Source organism: Triticum urartu, chromosome 5, assembly GCF_003073215.2.
Source record: "Triticum urartu cultivar G1812 chromosome 5, Tu2.1, whole genome shotgun sequence".
NCBI classification, from domain to species: domain Eukaryota; kingdom Viridiplantae; phylum Streptophyta; class Magnoliopsida; order Poales; family Poaceae; genus Triticum; species Triticum urartu.
The window spans coordinates 495713742-495731414 of record NC_053026.1 but is presented as its reverse complement, the minus strand read 5'-3'; the positions used below and the strand labels follow the sequence as shown (position 1 = coordinate 495731414).

General features: G+C 41.8%; 1 pseudogene; it reads right to left on the bottom strand.

Annotated features, from left to right (window-relative positions):
• Nucleotides 1-5330: 5330 nt before the first annotated feature.
• Nucleotides 5331-15288, bottom strand: LOC125510091 (annotated as a pseudogene).
• Nucleotides 15289-17673: the final 2385 nt, after the last annotated feature.

Genomic DNA, 17673 nt, shown 5'->3' with positions numbered 1-17673 from the left:
TTTCACGGGCGAAGCCTCTGGCCACCGCACCTCCTGAAGACAGTGTGTAGTCTGAAGATCTTTCACGCATCTCCAAGCCCGCCAAAGTGAAGATGCTCATGCAACCCCCTAGCTAAGCACTGACCCCTGCTGCTGTTCTGCGCAACGAGAATGACGCCATTGATCTGTCCAGCGACGACGATCTTGGCGATGACGCTCTTGAGCAGTTGATCAAGAGCAAGCAACAGGCGGAAATCTTCAATGACCTTCCTCTCTTTGATGTGGAAATCTTAAACAAGTTCATTGATGAGTGGTTTGACAGCCCAAATGTCAGCTTTGATGATCTTCAGCTTCCCATTGGCCTCAGCGTCGCCTTCCACGGAGCCATTGCTGCTGAGCTGGCTCTAGCTTAGAGAATTGTTGAGCTGAAGCATAAGATAGATTATGAAAAGGCTCAGGTCAAGAAGCATATGGCTAAGCTCAATGTTGAAGACATTCAGAACTTTCAGGTCATGATGCATGAGCTCAAGGAAGCATTCTGCATGAAACGCGAAGAAGCCAAAGGTTCTTGTGAGCGCATGAAGGATCTTGCTGCTAAATGTGTCCAGGGATACAATGAAGCTGAAAAACGCAAGGCTTTGGGGTGTCCCGGCATCGACCCCCGAATGGCGGCCAAGAAGAAGAAGCCAGTTGTGGCAGAACCCGAAGCACCAAGGCAGGAAATACATCCAATTGTCTTCCCAGCCAGTATGACAGGCAATGTTCATCATGAAGCCAAAGCTCTTGATATCATTAAGCTCACAGGCCTGCCCACTCCTGGTGAATACTATGAACCAGGTTGTCAACAACACCAGAATGCTTTGGAGAGCATTTTTCAGAAGTCAGAACGCAACATGAGCCAAATGTTGAGCATGATGAAGCCTTTGCCTCCCGACGCTGACTACCCATCTGAATTCTTTGTTGAAGACCTAGAGTATTTGCCTCGCACCATTTATCATATCATCAGAAAAACTCTATGGCCTGTCAAAGGACATTCATCTGCAGCGAAGCTTGAAGGAGCAATGAAGACTTTGGTTTTCTATATCTTCAATGGCATCAGCTTCAATGCTCAAGACTTCTTCATCAGGCAGTTGGCTGCATCTGGCTCCGACATTTTTGGTCTGAAGTTTTATGCTCCATGGGTAATGCGCCTTATCAAGCTTCACTCTGCCATCAACTATCAGCCATCTGCGCGCAATCATCTTGTATTCTTGCCAGAGGTTGATCTGTCTGTTGAAGCTATTTACCCAGAGCCTGCTAAGGATCCTATTTATCTTCACAATGCTGATCACCAAAGCTTCACCCAGCCCATTGAAGGAGTTCAGGCAGTCTTGCGTGTTTATCCCTTGGCTGGCACTACACGTGCCCCTCGCGCTCAAACTGACACCACTGGAAGCACCATTGTCCAAAGGCCTCGGAGGCGATCTCGTGTTCTCAATGACCGAGAGCTTCTCGTCGCGCTACACCAGAAACAGGACAGGCATCACAACTGGCTTAAGCGTCAGATGCAAAGTCTCTTGGTGGATGTCAATCGCATTCGCAATCTTGCCACCAAGAATGCCTTTGTTACTCATGAAACCTGTCGGAGGTCTTGGAAGAGTTTGACATTGCTTAGTGCTGAAGCTGATCTGCAGGACGATGGCTTCACCGAAAGATTCAAGTTTGACTCAACTCCCCCAAGGAATGCTCACTTGCGTCGGACTCCCTCACTTGAAGACTCTGACTATTCGTCCTCAGTTGCGACAGTGAATGCCAGAGTCATCGATGACCAAGATGATGCAACTTCACCTCCTCCAACTTCAGCGCGTGTCGACACTGTACCAAGTTCTTCTGCACCACCGGACCTCAACGACGACCCTGCTGCCTCGCATGCACCTCATGGGAATGAGTAGGTGCTCTATGCCTTCAAGCCTTTTTGGTCCTTACTAACAAAAGGGGGAGAAGCATATGAGTTGATAGTCTTCAAGCGGGTCCATATGGGTGGTTGCTTTACTTTTTGCTACTTTTGCCAAGTGCTTACAACTCTCGCTTTCCGATACATTTGGTTCTTTGAGTTGTAACACTTAAACTCGATGGTCGTCTGCTACTTATTTGCTATTCAGTAATGCGATGATAAATTCCGCATGTGCGATGATAACTTCCGCACTTAGGTCATTTTGCAGACGTCCATTTTTCATTATGCATGTCATTATCTTCGTTACATCAAAGCATGCATGATGAATTGTCATCATAAGTTGAAGAGGATCTCCACAAGTACAACCTGCCATGTGCATTTGCATTCCAAAAGCAAATTACTTATATGCACATCTTCAGGGGGAGCCTTTGCCACTTATGAAGACAATACCCTATCCTTTACAATTTCACATATTTTATTCCCCGTTGAAAACTTCAACCAGTTTGTCATCAATCACCAAAAAGGGGGAGATTGTAAGTGCATCTAGTGCCACCCCTAGTTGGTTTTGGAGTATCGACGACAAACCTGGTTGAGGGACTAATGTGTTTGTGAGAATTGCAGGATAACACAGGTAGAAGTCCCTCATTGATTCGGTTTTTCTACCAGAGATGACCCCTAAGAATGCATGAAGACATTGAAGTCAAAGGTGGTATCTGAAGACATTCACATTGAAGACTATGGCAAGAGAAGACATTGCGTGAAGACTATGGAGCACGAAGACTTAGTTGTTTCGTCGTTCTTTTTCTTCTTTGTTGAGTCATAGGAACCACTGTACTGTTAAGTGGGGTCCAAGTGAACCAGTCAGAATGACTGAAGTGATGCTTAACCAAAATCCTATGTCTTCGAGCGAAGACAATGAGAGCAAATCTTATCCAGAGCTGGATAAGGCAGCTTTGCTTGTAGCCCAAGTAAAGTTGTCGTGTGTGTTTGAAATCTGACTGTTGGAACACGTGTCAGTTCCTTAGTGACCCAGGGTCATTTCGGACAAATCAGGTCGGGTTGCCTAGTGGCTATAAATAGCCCCCCTACAACCATAAACGGTTGGCTGCTCAGAGTTAGTGTACGGCTTTTGTCGTTTGAGAGCAACCCACCTCAAAGCCTTTGAGAGAGAATTCCTTGCGAGGACAAAGCCCTAAACACCCAGAGCCAAAGAGTGTTAGGCATAACTGAAGTCTTCTTGTCTGTGTGATCTGAAGACTTATTACACTTGAGGACTGTGAATCCTCCAGCCGGTTAGGCATCGCGTTCTGAGCATCCAAGAGTCATTGTGGATCGCCGGTGAACGAAGTCTGTGAAGGTTTGGAAGTCTACCTTGAAGACTTACCAGAGTGATTGGGCGAGGACTGGGTGGTCAAGGGGAATAAGGTGAAGATGTGGTCTTCTGAGTTGAATCTCAGCCTCCCTAACCAGACGTACAGTTGTCACAACAACTGAAACTGGTCCAACAAATCATTGTCTTCAACGAACCATTGGTTCCATCCTTCCCATCTCTTTACTTTCAGATTAGTCCTTGTGAAGTCATTGCCTGTCTGCATTCTCTATTTGTCTTTACTGTGTGACTGCTGTTCTGATTGGCTTCATACTATATTCCATTCTGGTCTATACTGCCTAGCTGCTATTAGTCCTTTTGCTTTCATCTCATTGAATACTTGACTATGGCTTGCTTAGTGTAGTCTACCTTTCGATGCATGGTAATAGATTGGTTTCTATCGTTTGTCTTCGAAACTTCCATGTTTTGAAGACTTTCATAGAAAATCGCCTATTCACCCCCCCTCTAGTCGATAACTAGCACTTTCACTACTACTATGTGCGGGCCGCCGACGACGACCAGGAGTAGTTTAGGAGGATCTCGGGCATGAGGCTTGCGCCTCTTTCAATCTGTATCCCAGTTTGTGCTAGCAATCTTATGGCAACTTGTTTAACTTATGTCTATACTCGGATATTATTGTTTCCGCCGACTCGTCTATGATCGAGCTCTTGTATTCGAGCCCTCGAGGCCCCTAGCTTGTAATATGATGCTTGTATGACTTATTTTATTTTTAGAGTTGTGTTGTGATATCTTTCCATGAGTTCCTGATCTTGATCGTACATGTTTGAATCAAGGGCGTCACACGCTTGCCAAGAGCAAGATGAGGGAATGGTGTGTTTGTGGCCGTGGACAGATTCTCTAAAATGGCTCATTTCATCCCATGCCGCAAGACAAAGGATGCTCATCATGTGGCAAGCCTATTCTTTCGAGAAGTGGTTAGACTTCATGGAGTTCCAAGGTTCATCGTCTCAAACCGTGATAGCAAGTTTCTTGATGCATTTTGGCTCACTTTATGGAAGCAATTCAACACTGAATTGAAATATTCTAGCACTGCTCATGCACAAACAGATGGACAAACAAAAGTAGTGAAAAGTTTTTGGGTAATATGATCCATTGCATTTGTGGAGAAAGAAAGGGGCGATGAGATTTGGCTTATCTCTTACAGAGTTCTCCTACAATAACTCCAAACATAGATCCACGAGGAGCCCTTTTTCCATTGTCTACACTAAAGTTCCAACACATGTGGTGGACCTGGTGAAGCTACCATCAAGGGAAAACTCAAAATTAGCATTTTCCTTTGCTGATAATTACACCGAGTTAGTTGAAGAGATTCACGATGCTTTGAAAGCACAAAATCAGAAATATAAACAACTTGTTTATTGCGAAAGGAGGCCAAAATCATTCCAAGTCAGTGATAAGGTGATGGTCTACCTCCTAAAAGAGAGGCTGCGTTTAGATGCATTTAGATGTTAAAGGAAAACTTAGGCAGCAGAGGTATGGGCCCTTCTCTATCGTGAAGAAGATAAATGATAATGCTTATGTAATAGATCCTCGAAATGGCATGGGTATCTCCAACACTTTCAATGTTGCAGACTTGACTCTCTATCATCCAAAAGAAGCGCTCTATGAAGATAACTCGAGGGCGAGTTCAAACAACTAGGGGAGAATGATGAGGAACACTGGATGAGAAGAAAGAAAACACATGCCGCATCTGTTTGGCTACTTCTAGATGCTCCCACTCCAGTGTAGTATTTCTTTTGATTTCTTTACCCTACTCACTGTTTCTAGAGTTCTCTAGTTATAAGTAGATGAATCCTAAATAATATTTTCTAAAGTGTTCCAGAGTAAAAGTATGTGAAGGCTTCCCAAAGCCCTATAAATAGAGATCCTCACCTCTACTTTAAAACCAGACTATGTACCCACTTACCTATAATAGAACTTATTGTTCTTATCTAAGATCTTGAAGTAGATTTTATGCTCTAGGAGTTCTGGATTGAACTCTTGCTGTCATATCAGCCTACATTCGCCTCTAGAGCAATATTTAGCACGGCACGTTAAAGTTGTTCCTTCAACACTTGTGTTAGTACATATTGTAGCAGCAAAGTGAAGTTGCTCCTCTACAACCTTTGTGCTGCTTCACCCACTTACAGCTTGCGCACTCCGCCTAGGTGAGCTCCCGCTTTCGTTGGCGAGAAGGGAAGAAGCAACATGTTCCGCTCAGCGCTCATATTAAGCGTACCCAAACTTCGCAAAGAATTCCTTCATACACACGTATATATGCATGTATACCAATCTGGTCCCAGCAATGTAAGTGCGTGATTGGTCTGTGTGGATGTTCGTATGATATCAATTAGCGACATACTGATTGCGGTCGCCGTTGTAGGTCAACTACACTGGGTCGCAACAGGTCCTCTGCATTGTCATGGTTGACGGCTGTCCTCTCTTTCCCTGTTTTTTCAACAAGATAAATTAGACAATGAAAATCAAGAAAAATGAAACAAATGTCCACTGACTGTTATGATAACACTCCCGCATTGTCTTAATGTTCTGAATAAACATGTTTCCGCATACGTATAGCCAAGAGTAAACATTTAAGTTGATACAAGCAATCATATTTTAATATTTTTATAAAACAAATGTGTAGCAGGCAAAGGCCAATAGCCAAGATGGCGTAAACAGGCAAGCATGACATCCACACACACAATGGCAGGTGTCATCTTATTCTTTAATCAAATGCATCCAGTAAAGTGATTGATTTTTAAAAAAAACACTTGGAAGGAAAAAAATGGAACACGTCAAATTAAATTATAACACCCACCTGCTTTTTTCTTGTTGGAGCTGTGACAAATTCATTAATAGCGCTATTGTTATTTGTTGATAAGCTAGCTGTAACTGAATCATGATGCTGATCTTCTAAAGGTCGTCCACAGAAAGGCTAACCTAGAGAATTCTCACCATTGGGGCAACCCTCATGATTAGCTTCCAAGGGCATGATAGATGGAGAGTCTTCACAAGTAGGTGAGTAATAGAAACTGGGGCCAGAAGAAGCGTGGGCATGAGTTCTTCGACCCACGGCCAAGAGATTTCCATTGAAATTACAATGTTTTCTTGTAGGTACATGATATGGAAGGTTAGAATCTTTTCTTCTGACTCTAAATACACCCCATAGATAATAGGACATGTTCCATCCTGAAGCAGAATAAGGAAAAGTAAGATCTATCAGCGTAAAACTGTGATCAGATAAAAGCATCACTTGAATAGGTGAGCGACTTCTTACTTTGAAAGCTTTTTGGCAGGATATTGGAAGGAAATATGAGCAATTCAGCTGTTTCAATGTTTCCTCTGAGTGCCAAATCGCCTTTCAGCATCCATTCTACTAACTTACTGTAATGCCTCTCATAACTGTAGGCAAAAATATAAGCAATTTAAATTATAAGTTTGTGTGCAGTTCAACTAATATCCTTTTCGAACAATTGAAGTATAATAATGAAAGAGAAAAGCTTCAAGTGAAATACCTCTGGATATCTTGTGCAAAGAAAAAAAGACCAATACTGTCATACGAAAGGCCATTTCCATGGAACTGTGGGGGCCATATATTCCGGCGAGGAAGTTGCTCAAGCCGGATTTTAGAAGGGAATTTCTTTGCTATTTCCAAAACCTTTTGTGAAGCAGAACATGATAAGTGTCCTTGCAAGCCCTTACAAAACTTAGATGACCGTCCAGTCCTCCATATTTCAAAACAACCTCTGTTCAAAGATAAGTAACAAAAATAAATTTTAACACATATGATGAAAACAATTACTTAAATACAAGTTGTTGCAGTCATGGATAGTTGCAACTATCAAGCACACATGAGATGATACAAAACCAAGTATGAAACATGAAGATGTGGGGAGCAATTTGTATGAATCACCCCTTTGGGCGTGATACATCAGATCTGCATCTGGTGGTCCAAAGAGTAACCAGAGTACTGATAAAAATTGACAACATTCAGACAAGATGCATCTATCCTGTAACTTCAAGTCCGAATTCGATCCACGCAAAGCGACAAAAAGAAGATTTTTTTTTGTTGCTCATTATAAACAAAAGAATGAGAGTTACTCCCTCCAATCATGAAAACAAGGCATGTATCTTTCTACCAGAAAATGCTAAAAGGAGGGCGTGCATGCAGTTTTTTGGACTATCTCCCCCAAATACCCCTTTGCGAGGGCTCCATCTGACCAATCAAACCGAGCGACCTGGTACTGCAGGCCATGCATGGTGCATGCACCCATGACATTAAATATTCATCTAAGCATTATTAGGGGTAGTATGGGCAAGAAAACAACAGCTGGACCTTGCCTTGTACGCCCTATCTTCAGGGTCGGAGGGAGTAACTATTCATAGAGAAAATTTGTCTTTTTTTCAAGTGCCAATCAAATTTTGGTTTGGAATTTGTGACATACGAAAAGCATCTTGTGTCAATTTTGTCAAAAACGTTCGGACATCTTATGATATTTGTAGACATCCATCTGTTTCAATCTCATGGATTTCACCTAAAGGGTGTTTCCACAAAAGTTGCTTTTGAAGATGGCCTGACTACACCTGTTAGGTTTATTAGTTCAATGGTGATGGCAGGTCTCTGTAGCAATCAAGTTTATCTAGAATAAGCATCAAAATATATATGAGATAGAGAGGTAGAAATATTACTGCCAAATGTAAGCCAACTCTGGAACACTAGAAGTTATTCTGTCATCACTAGGTGAAAAGATTGGCGATTTGTCCGTCGAATCATTCAACATAGTTGAACTGCTGTCCACAAATCTTCCTCCCATGGCAGATGCAGCCTGATGCTCTTTGTACTTTAGCTCGTGACAATCTACAGAAGCTGTAGTACTAGGAGTAGGCATACCATTTCTCACATCCTGCTCACTGCTTTCCTCATGACTAATGGAGGTACATAATACATTTATAGGCTTATATGATGGGTTATGATAGCGGCGGCGTTTTGGACTTGGCTCAGATTGATATGCTGATTTCAAAATGTCTTCAGTAGCAGTCAAAGTAGTAGCTTCAGATGTTCTATTGCATCTGGCAGTTCGGTCACTGGTTTGCTCACTCAAAGGTTTTGTTACAAACAAGCTAGATCTGCCAACAGGACAAAATTGTGTAGAATGTCCCGCTTCATCACATTGTTGACAATGCATTGTGCAACTGCTGCTAGAAGTACCTGGCTTCAAGCTAGGTGGGTTCTTTATTTTATCAACCAGTGAAGTATCCGGGATTTGAATTCCCTTCATCTGTGCACCAGAACAAAGCAGACCTGAGGATGTCTCAGCACTAATTAACGTTAGGCTTCCCAGGACTTTTGCTACAAGCTGTCTCTTTGGTTCACTAGGTGCTGAAAGAAATAAGTATAGTTATCCTATACTGTAAAGTATGCCATAAAAAACATGACCTACACTCCTACAGCACAGAAATAGAGAAGTCTAAAAGGAAAAGGAAAGGAAAAGGGAATATACCAGGAAAGTTTCTACCGTCTTGTCCATAAGCGATGCCTAAATTATCCATCTTATTTTGTTTATTGAGATGCTGAGCTGCGGATTCTGCTTTCGAAGGAACTGGCACAAGCATTGATGCAGCAACAGAGGGATATCCAGATATAGAAGTGCCCCTCTTATTCGTTACATTTCGGGTCATTACTGAATTCATCATTCTTGGTTCCTCAACATCTAGTAAGATGGAAGACTTTCCTTTACTTACCGGCTCGCTAGAGTTCAGCTTTTTGACTGATGTCGACTTAGCAAGTGTGATCACTGGCCCGTCTTGTTTTGTAATTAAGGATATAGGTTCCTTCAGATTTTTGGGCTTTTGAGGAACTTCAGTGACCAGTTGTTTCACCTTCGGGACCTTTGAGTTCTTGAAAGAAATGGACTTCGGGAGTGGACCTGCGGAAACCTTACTGATTATAGTTTTGCCCAATAGCAGCTCGCAGGGACAGTCCCCACAACTGTAAGAGAAGTTGAACATTCTAGATTGTAGGTATAAGCTCCTTAGTTGAAAATAATGATAAAAAATTACCACAAAGAGGTGGTGCCTGATTCTTCAGGGCATTCAATGTCAATGGTGTTGGCATTGGCCTAGCAGGTTCCTTTCCTTTCTCTGTGTCCAGCTTGAGTGAATTTTTGCGCGAAAGCGGCGCTCTTTTTGCAGAGTCACCTTCCATGGATACACCACCAGATTCAGAAAGATCTTTTCCAATCAGTAACGTAATTGTTGCATCGTCTCCTATCCTCTTGGTAGTCATACCGTTGGATTGATTTCTCATGTTTGAGTTTTTACTACTCACATGTGCAGCCTCCATTTCATCCTCAAAATAACTTCCGCTATTTGCATCATCCACAGGTTTATTCGTTTGCCCTCCAAAGGACTCTAATTTACATGCACCAACCATTACTTGGGATTTTTCTAGTTCCGTCCTTTCCTCTGCAAATTCTACCTCAGTTTGACATGCTTCACACAACCACATGACATCTGGAACCTTTTCCATCATCACCTGCATACAATAACTGGGACAAAGAAAGGAGTTAACATCCTTAGAGCATAATAAAAACACCATCATTTTATGAGAAGAGATTATGCAAAAGAAATGATGAATTGAGAAGTTTAGTAACTGCTATTGTGGGAAAGCATAATGATTGTGTAAGTTGTTACTTTATCAGTGTGCACCACATAAGTCGTTCAGCTTCCAGTTTACATGCCAAAAGAAATGAAAACAGTTTTGCTAAAGCAAATCTAGATGTGCCATAAGTATTGCACATCTAAGTCCTATGTCATTGATCATTCATTGAGATTCGTGCAGATATTTTATTTTTCTTTTTTCTTTTCCTCTTTATGCTTGATTCACTCACTTAGATGTGCAATAACTAGAGCACATCTAGATGTGCCCTAGACACACCCGAATGAGAAAACAATAATTTGACCTTAACCACGGTGATATGCCAACCATCAACCAAGAATAACCAACATCATAAAAAGCAATGGAGCAAAGAGAATCTTACACATGTTCAGCACCATTGCATCTACCACAAACAGTGAGCTTCTCCACTTCACCAACATCTCCACAAATGTCGCATACTTTCACCTATTGTCATTTAAAAATAATTCAAAACTCACTATGGTCAGAGAAAGATGAAACACCTTCATCACATTTTGCATGCGACCTTGACCTGGAATAAGTGGTAAAAATAAAACAGAACACAAGAGTTTAGAACTCACATCTTTGATCTCTTCTAAAAAATTGGCCTCGCTCTGTCTGTTTAACCTTTTATTCCAACGAGCCACATTAGACGCGTCTTTAGCCTTAGAAACAGATGAAACATCATTATCATGCATTCCTAAGATGTGTATCTCTCTATCTAGTGACTTCAAATAAGAAATGTTGCTTCTATCATTGGACATCAGCTCACAGTCATGAGAAGCTTTGTTTAGCATGCACAACCCACTTCACCCTCCTTTGTGGAAGATGTACAACCACTTGTGACATTACCTACTTCCTATGTTTTTAAAGCGTCCCTAAGGCGACGCCTAGGCGTCGAAGCGCTCCCCCTCCGCTTTGGAAAATCGACCGCTTTGGGCGCCTAGGCGTCCAAAGCGCCCGCCTAGGCGCCAAAGCGCCCCCCCCTCCCTAAGGCGGTAAGGCGTCGCCTTAAAAACATAGCCTACTTCTGATTCTTTATGTCCCACTTTTTCACTATCACGAGCCACATTAGACCCGTCTTTAGCCTTAGAAACAGATGAAACATAATTATCGTGCATTCCCAAGATGTGTATCTCTAGATCTAAAGACTTCAAATTAGAAATGCCGCTTCTATCATTGGACATCGTCTCACTGTCATGAGAAGCTTTGTTTAGCATGCACAACCCAGTGTCGCCCTCCTTTATGGAAGATGTACAACCACTTGTGACATTATCTACTTCTGATTCTTTATGTCTCACCTTTTCAGCATCCACTTTATTCTCCATGGAAACCATGACAAAATTTGCTTGAGATTTCTCAAGTTTCTTCTTTTCAATTTCAATTTCTACCTCAGCTTGGCACTCATCACACAACCACCTGCGCTCTGGAACCTCTTGAAGCATTACCAACATACAGTAACTGTAGAGAGAAAAAAATAGATAAGACACTATGGAGAAGTAAACAAGTATTATGGCACACCATACAATAATCTTAACTGGCTAGGATTACAGAAAAGAGAATAGTATAAAGAATTCTCACATATGCACAGCACCATCATTGCATCTGCTGCAAACAGCGAGCTTCTTCTCCTCACCAACATTTCCACATACGTCACAGACTTTCACCTATAATTTTCTATTAGATTCCATGATTCAGGTGACTTAAAACCCACAGTATTAACCAATTAGACCGAGGAAAAACATCCTTTCACATTTTAATTGTAACCAATGGTGTTGACGCAAGAAAATGATACGACAGAAATTCAGTGTTTCGGACTTACATCTACAGTATCTTCAGAACTTGTCTCCTCATAGGAGGCAATATCGTCTTCTGACACAAGCTGGTTATCAAATAATTTCCAACAAATTACATTTGGAATACGAAATCAAAGACAGACATATAATATGTCATTTGTATTGGCATGCAAATACATCACTTCCCAACACAATTTGAAAAGAATTCAATCATAACAAAAAAAGACAAGTAACAAGACAATATTGGGCATATGTGCTTGGAGAACATATGTGATCTTTATAAGCAAACTATGGAAAAGAAAAGAACTCACGTCAATGACTTCATCCATCTGCATGTCCCTGGTTCACGTTTAACAAGAAGATTCTGACTCACATATGTGCTTTCCTCCTTGAGAGGGGAATTGCCCTATTAAAGGAAAACATAACATCAATAACTATTCTTAAATCTAAGTTCCGAACTGCCAATAATCATAGTTACTTCTGAAAATCCAAAATTGCTGCCCCAGGGGGGAGGGGGGATGTATAACCTATATACCATGATGAAACAATCAAACAATACACGCACAACATTATCAAAATACTTCATGAAACAAATTAACATAGGATAGTTGAAACCAATATCAATGCTAACTATACTACTCCCTCAGTAAACAAATGTAGGATGTTTTTGCAGTTGAGTACCATATAGTGCACCAGTATTGAAATGTTGAATCTTAGGATCGAGACACAAAATCAACCGTTGATCATTGTCGATCAAATGGTCTAGGTTGCATGGATTCCCGTCTACAGTGTCCCAATTGAACAGTGCTCTCTACAATATTCTGGAATTATCCTCATCTATACTTAAGAAAAATCATCAACCAGCGAGCGCATCATCCGATCATCCCTTGACGATCCCCACAGCGAGCTCGGCGGCTCCTTGCCACCCTCACCAAACCCCATCATCATAGACCCTGCTTCCTAAGGCACGGCTCTCAACTAACTCACCTTCAGATGTACGACATGGGTGTCCCAGGACCAAATCAATCACCAAAAATAAACATAGAGTTTGCAGGAAACAACAAAGAGTATACTGCACAGAACAAGGATAGCAATTGCAAAAAAGGAAAGACAGGAAGGTAGATAGATACTCCCTCCGTTCCTAAATATAAGTCTTTTTAGACATTTCAAATGGACTACAATATACGGATGTATGTAGACATATTTTAGAGTGTAGATTCACTCATTTTGCTTTGTATGTAGTTACTTGTTGAAATCTCTAGAAAGACTTATATTTAGAAACGGAGGGAGTAGATCTGAGAATACAGGGGAAAGAGATGTTTCAGAGCTTGATGCAGAGGGTTATTGGCCATGCTGTTAGAATTTTGGGATTTATGGATGTCAACATTGTTGACATTTCCATATGTTTTCCTATATAACTTTTGGTGTTTCAAGCGAGTGCATTTGGACTTTGGACTAGAAGGTGCTTTGCATGTACAGGCATATACTAGTATAAGAAAGCAATCTAATATAAGCTATAACATATTTTACGGACAATAGATATCAACATGAAACAATGGAATAGAATTCCATGCCTCAATTGAATCATAGAAAACCCATGGTAGCTATATCAGCATACCAGATTTAAGGCAAAACCCCTAAGGAAGACGTGGTGAGCAAAATGTCCTACATCTTATTGCAAAAAACAAAAATAGAGATAAGAAAAAAATTCTGAGCACGTAATTAAATGCTCATAGAGTAATTATTAGGCCACAACAGTGTGGAACAAAAAAAGAATGCTAACTCCAAAAAAGATAGGATAATACCTACATGATGTTAAGTGCAACTGTGGAAGTTACTCCCTCCGTTCCGAATTACTTGTCTTGGATTTGTCTAGATATGGATGTATCTAGACTCATTTTAGTGCTAGATACCTCCGTATCTAGACAACTCTAAGACAAGTAATTCGGAACGGAGGGAGTAGAAATTTAGAATGGATAAATGAAATATGCACTGGGTGATTTTCACCATGAGTATGTACAACAGTGCACTATTGACCTTGATAACAGGAGTTATAAGAAATGTGCCATCATTGGCTATGTGCTATGATCCCACAGACCACGACCAGGTATAGGAAAAAAAGCTTAGGAATAGGGACATATCTCTAGAGAGTTGTGAGTGCTCATAGGAAAAGATTGCACTAAGAGGGAAGGACATCAATTATTATTTCTTCAACCTTAAGCAATGTCATTTCTTCTTTAAATAGGGGAAGACCCCAAGAACTCAACCCAAGAGAGAACATATTATCTAAGGGAGAAACTACTAGATAACAAAAAATGTTTCCTCACAAACAAAACCTCATTCATATCTCATGTGCATTCACTGCCACCGGGACATGCTGCAACACAGTGCTGAGGAAACTTTCCCAAGCCCCATGCCCTGACACCTTGACAAAAGCACATAATTGGACCTTACTTATCAATATTTACACATAATGCACAAGTGCCAAACACCATGAATATACACACAACATACATAATAAATAGTGTACAGAAAGCAAATCTTACAATAATCATTGACCTACTTGCTTAGTGAGACGCATGGGGAATTGCCAGAAGCAGATACGGATTCTATGGTAGATGGATAAGGAACCTACATATAATATCCATAATGAGGATATGCAGGGGCGTAATCTAATTATCAAACGCAGCCTCCACACTCGATATTGAACTTCTTGAATCATTTGTCTATACCCTAGGTTATTCTGCACATGGCTTCCAGTGGCCATAGGTGTTTCCGTGAACAACTGACGAAGATGAACTCCATAGCAAAACTGACTGGGTCGGTTGCCAGCAAACACCATATAGTCAGCCAAAGACCCAACTTTGACATCTAGAACATCAAAACAGCTATAGCCTATAGGTGAAAGAAAGCACATAATAATCACAAGAACAATTAATTGGCGTGAAGCCGACCCAAAATCTAGCGAACCAACTTCCCCAAGCTGGATGGCGGTAATCGACGCTCCAAGGAAACATCAAATTAACCAATCCCCAATGCACTGTTTCGTGAATTCACAAGTGGAATCCCAAATTGGTTTTCCTTAGCATCTAGGGTTTGCTCAATGCACATGGTAACAACAAGATCCGCAAGAAACCGTTCGATTAGATTGGAAAACGCGTTTTGTAGATCAAAGAGCGGCGTTCACCTGTCGGCCGCGGTGACCTTGCTGCGGCGTGTCCCCAGCTGTGTCCAGTGGCGGCCGGGGGCGCACACGGCAGGGAGATGCACGGCTGGCGGCGGCAGCAAGCTGCAGGGGGCGCTGCAGCGGCCAGCGGTAACCTCGCCAGCTAATGAACTCGACGGAGACGGCGCTTCCCGTCCGCCCCGCGGCTACAGCGCGCCCGCGCGACACTTGGCTCGGAAGCGACGGTGGTGGCGGCGGACCGGAGGCGCGGGCGGTGGCCCTTCAGCCCGTCCCCGTCCCCCTCTCTCGCGAAGGAAGAGTATAGGATGCGGTAGAAAGGCAGCGCGCAAGAGGAAAGGCGGAAGGAAAGGAAACAAGGCAAAAAGTTTCATCAATATACTACGGTGTTTATACGTGAGATATACTATACGAGAAAAAGAAATGCATGCAAAATATGGGCTTATTTTTTGTGGTTTTGGGCCCGAATTTTTTCTTTTTGTGCAGCGTATAATATCTCGTAGTACTAAGAGAAAATCTATTTGTCTCAAAAAAAAACTAAGATAAAATCTATACATGTCCATGTAAAAAAAAAGTCAGCTTTTTTTGAAACTTTTAACTATCATCTTGTAGCCTCAAAAAAAACTAAGATAAAATCTATACATGTCCATGTAAAAAAAGTCAACTTTTTTTGAAACTTTTAACTATCTTGTAGCCTTTCAAAATAAAGTGATCCAATGCACCCATGCGAAAGGATACGTACTTATTTGTTTGGTCCTTTTTGGAATGCAAGGTGGGATAAATGCAGGAACTGAATGTTATTTCTTTGACGTTTTTTTATAGCGTTTTGAACGTGAAATAGCAGGTCGTGATTGTGTGCATACTCCATAAATTTTGCAAGAATTTATTTTTAAGGAGATAGAAGAGGAAAGATAAACACAAGTGTCGAACTTCTTAAAGGCAGTGAAAGCATGAGGTTTGAGCGGAATACTCCAAAAAGGTGAAGGAAAGAAAGTATTCATATAGGATTTTTCAAACCTTTAGAATACTCGCAGATATCTTCTTTTATTTAGGGTAGTGGGATTACTTTAGTTGGGGATGTCGGGGTATGTCGGGTACTATTGACTTGATCCTCGCAAGAACTCACCCAAGCGGCGCTATCTGAGGCGGCTCACCGAAAGATTGTCGCAACTGAGGCCGTCAAGGCGGCCTTCACTTCTCTTCCCACCATAAAAGGGGCTTCTGCGTTGGTGGAAGGCGACCAAGGGGGTCCCAGCGCACCCAAGGCTATCTTTAAATTCAAGCCAGAGTTGCTCGGCACCAAGGGGGTGCATATTAGAAGAAGAAATATCCTTCAATGAAGACTTTTTTCTAGAATATTCGGAGATTTGGCCATACAGGGCGCCGAACCCAACTGAAGCTTATATTGTTAGCGAGAACATATATTGCATTGCTCTCCAAAAGCATCGAGATTGATTTTTCTTTCTTTGAGTTCAGAACCATTGATCCTCTTGAAAAAAATGACTGGCAATGGGTGTTGGCTAATGGCCATTCAGGAGGCCTTCTACTAGGCATCAGCAGATAGTCCTGTAAGGTGTCGTGCTGGATCTTGGGGAGTTTCTTTCTTAGTTCTTCCATCAAGACAATTGCCACACATAAATCTTGGGAGTCTTTCGAGTCATCCACTCACTTTCTATAGCCTTTTTGGTGGAAATCAAAACCAAGATTAATAGCTCAAACTTCTCAGTGATCGTGGGCGAGAATTTTAACCTCATTAAGGAGGCAGCAGATAAGAATTTGAACAACATCTACTAGTAACACACCAACAGGTTCAATGCGGCCATTGCTAACTTGGCCCTCGGAGAAATCCATCATGCGGCGTGGGGATTACTTGGACAAACATGCAACTTGCCCCAATTCGTTTGGTCATGGACGGAATTTCTGTCTATGCCAACTGGGAAGTCGATTACCCTCTCTCTTCAAGAAGGAAACAATGTTAAGCGTCAATATCATCAAATTCAACCACCAGATCCTGGATTCTAGGTTTTCACCCTAAAGAGCATCCCTAAGCATATTCGAGCAATATCTTTAACATGATAATGATGCAAAAGCATCGCCATTATCAGGTATAACCAACTTGGGTCAGGCCTAGGGTTTTCACCCCATAGCTACAGACTAGATACTCGAGAAGCACCACAAATAGAAGTTGAGTGTTCTCACCACCACTTTTTCGCGATCCCATTAGCTACATGTGTTGGGCTAGAAATCCCACTTCCTCCATGATACGTCTCCATCGTATCTATAATTTTTGATTGTTCCATGCCAATATTATACAACTTTCATATACTTTTGGCAACTTTTTATACTATTTTTGGGACTAACATATTGATCCAGTGCCCAGTGCCAGTTCCTATTTGTTGCATGTTTTTTGTTTCGCAGAATATCCATATCAAACGGAGTCCAAACGGGATAATAACTGACGGAGATTTTTTTGTAATATATATGATTTTTGGGAAGAAAAATCCACGTGAGACGATGCCCGAGGGGGCCACGAGGCAGGGGGGCGCCCCTGACCCTCGTGGCCACCCCGTAATGCGGTTGATGCCCTTCTTTCGCCGCAAGAAAGCTAATATCCGGATAGAGATCGTGTTAAAATTTCAGCCCAATCAGAGTTACGGATCTCCGGGAATATAAAAAACGGTGAAAGGGTGGAATCTGAGAACGCAGAAACAGAGAGAGACAGAGAGACAAATCCAA